Below are 7,472 nucleotides of genomic sequence, written 5' to 3'. Positions count from 1 at the left end.
AAATCACAATATTACAGACTTTGCCTCTAAAGCAGTATTACTATGGCATCCAGGAAGTCTATGGACTTCATTCTTCATGGAATGACTCCAAAATGTAGATAATCTAGACAAATAATGAAGTAGGAATAACAGCAATTTTTAATTGATGAATCTATGAATTTAGTATTATTAAAGAATAACTTTCCAATTCAGTGATTTAAGAACTTGATTCCATAAATACTGGTCCAGTTGGTTCCATGTTAGTGTAAACAAAATCTTGTTTTAAAAAATCTTGATTTTTTAATCTTGATTTAAAAAAAAATCAGTTTATTTTGCTACCTCATTCTATACAACCAAATAACTTCTGAATTGGTTAGAGAAGTTAATTATTAGAAGGTAGTTCAATTATAAAATAAGCTAACCAATTCTTTACAAACTCTTCCAAAAATAGAGGACTAGGGAACAGTTAGTTCCCAACTAATTGCATTAGTTGGTCAGTATTACCTTGATACCAAAGCCACATAATGCCATCACAAGAAAATTGAAGACCACTATCTCTTACAAATATTGATATAAAAATCCTCAACAAAATCCAGAAATATTAATACAGGTAGATAGTATAGTACACCATGACCAAATGAGTTTTGCTCTGATAGATTGGTTTAACATCTTGAACATCAATTAATGTGATACACCACATCAATAGAATAAAAGACAAAAATCACATGACTATATCAGGAAACACAAAAAAACACTTGAAAAATTCAGCATCCTTCATGAAAAAAATAAACAGGCTATTATGCCATAAGGGAACTTTCTCACCTGATAAACTGAATTCACAAAGACCCACAGGAGTTAATTTCAAACGAAATGATGAAAGACTGACTGTTTTTTCTCTAAGTGTCTCTCACAACATCTATACCACAATGTATTAGTAGTTCTAGTCAGGGCAGTTCAGCATAAAAATGAAATAAAAGGCATCCAGATTAGAAAAAAAAAAAAAAAAACTTTCCTTATTTGCAAGTAATATGACCTTGCATTTTAAAAAGTCCAAAGGAATATATTTAAAAATTATTAGATATAATGAGGTTAGAAAGGTCACTAGAATATATAGTCAACAAAAACAGGAAAGAATTGAGATCCAGAAGGAAACCCACACACTTAATAGTCCGTTGAATTTCTATAGGAGTATCCAGACAAATAAATGGAAAAAGAATGCTTTTTCAACAAATGGTATTGGAAAATAGATATCCACTATTGAAGGAATGAGGCTTGAACCTCTACCTCACACCATCTACAAAACAAAACAACAAAAATGGCTTCAAAATGGATCAAAAGCCTAAATGTATAAAACCCTTAGTAGAAAATGTAGGCATAAATTTCCGTAGTCCTAGATTAGCCAGTTTCTTAGATAAGACAATAAAAGAACAAGCAACACAAGAAACAATCAAAAAGATATCATCAAAATAATTTTTTAATTTTATTTTTATTATTTATTTATTTATTTATTTATTTATTTATTTATTTATAAATATGAAATTTATTGTCAAGTTGGTTTCCATACAACACCCAGTGCTCATCCCAACAGGTGCCCTCCTCAATACCCATCACCCATCCTCCCTTCCCTCCCACCCCCCATCAACCCTCAGTTTGTTCTCAGTTTTTAAGAGTCTCTTATGTTTTGGCTCCCTCCCTCTCTAACCTCTTTTTTTTTCCTTCCCCTCCCCCATGGTCTTCTGTTAAGTTTCTCAGGATCCACAGAAGAGTGAAAACATATGGTATCTGTCTTTCTCTGTATGACTTATTTCACTTAGCATAACACTCTCCAGTTCCATCCACATTGCTACAAAGGACCATATTTCATTCTTTCTCATTACCAAGTAGTATACCATTCTGTATATAAACCACAATGTCTTTATCCATTCATCAGTTGATGGACATTTAGACTCTTTCCATAATTTGGCTACTGTTGAAAGTGCTGCTGTAAACATTGGGGTACAAGTGCCCCTATGCATCAGCACTCCTGTATCCCTTGGGTAAATTCCTAGCAGTGCTATTGCTGGGTCATAGGGTAGATCTTTTTTTAATTTTTTGAGGAACCTCCACACTGTTTTCCAGAGTGGCTGCACCAATTTGCATTCCCACCAACAGTGCAAGAGGGTTCTCATTTCTCCACATCCTCTCCAGCATCTATAGTCTCCTGATTTGTTCATTTTGGCCACTCTGACTGGTGTGAGGTGGTATCTGAGTGTGGTTTTGATTTGTATTTCCCTGATGAAGAGCGACATTGAGCATCTTTTCATGTGCCTGTTGGCCATCTGGATGTCCTCTTTAGAGAAGTGTCTAGAGGAGAAAGCAAGAAAAAACCTCTCTGACCTCAGCTGCAGTAATTTCTTACTTGACACATCCCCAAAGGCAAGGGAATTAAAAGCAAAAATGAGCTATTGGGACCTCATGAAGATAAAAAGCTTCTGCACTGCAAAGGAAACAACCAACAAAACTAAAAGGCAACCAACGGAATGGGAAAAGATATTTGCAAATGACATACTGGACAAAGGGCTAGTATCCAAAATCTATAAAGAGCTCACCAAACCCCACACCCCCCCAAAAAAAAAATAATCCAGTGAAGAAATGGGAAGAAATCATCAAGATAATTTTTAAAAGGCTTTGTTCTTCAGAAGACAACATCAAGAAAGTGAAAAGACAATGCCCAGAATGGAAGAAAATTTTTGGAAAGTATCTATCTGATAAGGGACTTGTATCTATAAATAAAGCACTTTCACAAGCCAGTAATAAAGGTAAGTAATCTAATAAGAAAGATAAACAAAAAAGGAGCATGAAAGCATACTATGATTAAAATGTTCATAAAATGAAGTTCAATATTATTAGCTATAAAGAATGCAAATCAGAATATCACTATGATATACTTTCAGATCCATTAAGGTGGCTATAGTAAAAAATACAGAGAATAAGAAGTGTTGGCAAGAATGTGGAAATATTGGACCCTTTGCTCACTGATAGTGGGACTATAAAATGGTGCAGGTGCCTTGGAAAAATAGTCTGGATATTGCTTAAATGATTAAACATACAGTTACCATATGACTTAGTAATTCCACTCTGAGGTGTGTATCCAAGAGAACTGAAAACAAGCCATGTATATTTATAGAACTATAATTGTACATGGATGTTTATAGAACCGTTATTCATAACAGCTCAAAAAAGAAAACAATTCAGATACTCATCAACTGATGAACGGATAAGTAAAATGTGTGTTATTTATACGCATTGTGAAAAAATGCTCTAAGATTTTAAGCATTGAGGTGGGGTAGGAGGCTGGTTCATTTAGAACTAACTTTCCAAGTATTTTAAATGAAATGGACTTAATGCAGGGAGTTAGGTGCATATATAATGGTTACGAGGACTAGGGAAGCAAGTGTGAGGCACCTATTACTGGCTTTCAGTCACAGATGCAACTGTGATCCAGAAAATAGTGAAGCTACTGCCACTAGAGGTCAGGAAAATGCAAAAAATGACTGTTAGTGTCTCAGCTGCCCCCACACCCCCAAAGTGGATGATTGAAATGGATTCAGACTGCCCTTGTAAGAACTCCTATCTGCCAGAGCCTTTGTGGCTTTCACCTCTGGCAAAGAAAAATTGGGCTCTATGTTTTATCTTTCAAGTTACATACAAGACCATATTATTGGTAGAATCTAAACCATATCCAGAAACATGGAAACATGCTATATCCATTAAATAAACACTAGATAGATAGATAGATAGATAGATAGACAGATAGACAGAGTAAATTAAATAAGGCACTTGTCTAAAGGTCAGGATAGCACAGATGCCAGCAGAACTGTATATGGTAATTTAATTCCAAATTGAACTAAGACTATATTCATTTGAGTTATTCACAGCCTTGTCAGAGGATTACAAGCTAATTTTTCTGGGGCACAAAAGCCCTAGCTGCAATCTGGGAATGTCTTACTCCTGTTTTAGAAGAATGGATTTAAATGTCATTAATTTCCCCTGATGACTCAGAGTTGATTTTATTTAGGTCTCAGTTAGTGCTAAACAAACATCCACACTTTCCTCAAATCTGTTAGTCATGATTTGCATTGCTTTAAGTGGTGTTATCACCTGCAGTAAACTATTCTTTTTACTTCCTTGTGATGCCTGGGGGTGTTTGTGTCCCAGCTGCCATCTGGCAGCCATTGCTAAGCCGGTGGCCCCTTTTACTTTTCTTAGATTAGTCATCATAGGAAAGTGCAGTGTTCATATGAATGTCTGTTCTATAAATGAATGAAGAGGAGCCAGCTATGCTCAAAGTCAAAGATTTGAAAATAAATGAGATTATTTTCAGAAGAATTGAATAGGATTTGAATTGAAGAAGTTCTAGACTTACACATAACTTTCCAAGTTTTACGTAATCACCAGATTCCATGTGTGCTGTTTTATTTTCATTGCCTTTAGGTAATTCACTGGCTCTGAGTCACTTGATTTCTATTTACTTATTTCCTTTAATCACTTACCCCTCCACCCTCTGACCTCCCTTTTTTTATGTATCTCCTTCCTACTTGGGCACGTTTGGCTTGCCTATGTGGCTCTAATCTTCAGTAAGTGGATGATTTTCTCAATAGGATGCTTTTTAGTATTTCCCTGGCATTGTTTAGCATCCTATCCAGAGTGTCAGCTTGCATCCTCATAGCTCTAATACACAATAGAATATACTCTTAGGTGAAGTGGAAAGGAAACTCTTGTCTGGTAGGCAGAGACATAAATACCAGGGCAGACTTAAGGGTGGTTATGGAAGATAAGTAACTGGTGCGGCTTTTGATCCTACCTGTTTATGTCAGGAGGATCTTAAGACAAAAGAATGAGCAGAAGGAAAGTCAGAGTGAACTTTGTTTGTGAAGAGGTGTTAATTAATGGTTTCCTGAGTAGAGAAGAGGCACGCAAAACTTTTGATCTTGGCAGATCCTAAGAGTGGCACTGTGAATTAAAGTTTCAGTTTGTAAGCATCTGAACAACAAGAGCTACATCTGTGCAACTGGCTTTGTACAGCCTTAGTAATGCAGTAAAGGGCTTCTGGTAGACTCTAAGACTGCATCCAATGAGACCAATATCTGTGATGATTAGACAATGTGCTAGGTTTCTCTCTTTCAACCTGGGAGCAGGTGATGCTGTTTATATTTATGTAAAAATTTACTTATAACCTTCAATATACTTAAATAATAAATAAAAAATAAATTAAAAATTTTTTATTTATGAGATTAACATTAATAGGAATGATTCAAGCTGTTGCCCACATCCCAGTGACTAAAAATATTAATGGTAATAAAGAAAACCAAGAGGGGTGCCTGGGTGGTTCAGTCGGTTAAGTGTCTGACTTCGGCTCAGGTCATGATCTCATGGTTTGTGGGTTCGAGCCCCACATCAGGCTCTGAGCTGACAGCCTAGAGCCTGCAGCCTGCTTCAGATTCTGTGTCTCCCTCTCTGTCTGCCCCTCCCCCACTTGTGCTCTGTCTCCCTCTGCCTCAAAAATAAATAAACATTAAAAAAAAAGAAAAAGAAAACCAAGAAATTATTTGGGGATGGAAGTGGACCAAAATATTATGAGAAAAAGATTTTCCACTTGCTTATCCTATTCTTCCAACCCTGATTTATTTGTTCAGTGCCACATACTATTTTTGTTATGTACTTGCCAATCTCCCCTGCAAAACTGGAAACAACTCTACGTTGGAGGAAACTAGATCCAAATGCTACCATAATGACTAGGGCATTTTGACTAGAGTAGACTATTTTAAACATAACCTATGCCTAATACTAGTCGTGGGTCCACAGCAGGGAGCAGAACAGTGACAGGAATTTTGGATAGGACACATAGTTCATGCAGGGATTTGGTAACAGAGAAATCCACAGGAAACAGTCCCCAGTCTCTTTATCTTCATTTTTCTTCTGATTCTTACTTGCTTCAGCATTACTTCCAACATGCTGAACTCTTGAAGATAGGTCGTGAACAGTAGATAGGATTTTAACAGGCAGAAACAAAGCTGGAATGTTTTCAAGGGAACAGCCTGAATAAAATGAGGATTATGATTGGTGAAGTAGACTCAGTGAAGGAAAATATGCCTCTGACACAAAAATCATTTTGAGCTGAAGACAATAAGAAGGAAAAAATGCAGGGAAAGCTCTCTCTACCTTCCCCTTTCCTGCCTAAAAGCAGAATATAGTTTTTCTTTTTACTGGAGACAAACTCTTAGCAGCACAGAGGTACCAGAGGATATGCAAACAAACTTTACTCCATTACTCCCCTCCCACAATTGGCTGCTCTTGGAAGCATGAAACTTTCTTTTCTGCTTTCTTTTCTTCTTTTCTACTGTCATTTTCTACAAGTATGTTGTGTTTTTTTTTGTTTTTTTTGAAGATGCTATATAAGCTGGAGTTCTGACCACCACTCTGAGTTACTTTTGTCAAGATTTCTTCTGTGATTTGCATAGCATATATTAATAAACTGTTTTTCTCTTGTCAATCTTACTTTTTGTTAAAGAGCCCAGCTAAAAACCTAAGATGGGTAAAGTTTCCCTCCCTTAGAATGGTCGGAGGACAGAATATGTAAGCAAGAAGGGAAAGAGGTATAACCTTGGTAAAAGGTTGTGGGCTATGTTATGGGGAGGAAGTAAGTGATAGATTAATTTATCAGTTGAAGAGTTTAAGCTTAATTCAGTATGCAGTGAGAAATCATTAAAGGTTTTAATTGTAGGGAAGTGACTAGAAAGAGTTGTGCTTTAAGAAGTTTACTCTGGGGGCACCTGGGTGACTCAATTGGAGTCTTGATTTCAGCTCAGGTCATGATCTCACCATTTGCGGGATCAAGCCCCACATTGGGCTCTGTACTGACAGTGCAGAGCCTGCTTGGGATTCTCTCTTCCTCTCTCTCTGCTCTTCACCCACTCATTCTCTCTCTCTCTCTCTCTCTCTCTCTCTCTCTCTCTCTCTCTCAATATAAATAAACTTAAAAAAAATTTTTTTTAAAGTGTACTGTGGTATTGGTGTTCACTCACATATATTTACTAGCCAATTATTTTCATAATAATGAAATATACATTAAATGCCATGAGAAATAAAAAGGATAGCATGATAAACCTTCTACTTCAACAAGCATACAATTTAGAGACCCATTATAAAATGCACATTGGAGCTGTGCTACCTAACACCAGTAATAAATATCTTAAATGTATGGAAGAAATTGAGAGGAGGGACAAACTGCTTCTGGCCATTGGAAAGATCAATAAGGAGGATAAAACAAGAGGCCAAGCAAGAGGAATTTGAAATTTTAAACCGCCAAATAAATTGCAGTCAGAATAGAGAGTGCATAGAGAAGGAATGCTGTAAAAGTACTCAAGAGACTTGGCCACCATTTTGATTAGTGAGGTAGTAGGAAGAAGAGTTAAAAATGACTGAATTTCTCAAGCTTAGATAAGCAGGATTCA

Source organism: Acinonyx jubatus, chromosome B1, assembly GCF_027475565.1.
Source record: "Acinonyx jubatus isolate Ajub_Pintada_27869175 chromosome B1, VMU_Ajub_asm_v1.0, whole genome shotgun sequence".
Lineage (NCBI taxonomy): Eukaryota > Metazoa > Chordata > Mammalia > Carnivora > Felidae > Acinonyx > Acinonyx jubatus.
The sequence above is the reverse complement of the archived record's forward strand: the minus strand, read 5'-3'. Positions refer to the sequence as shown.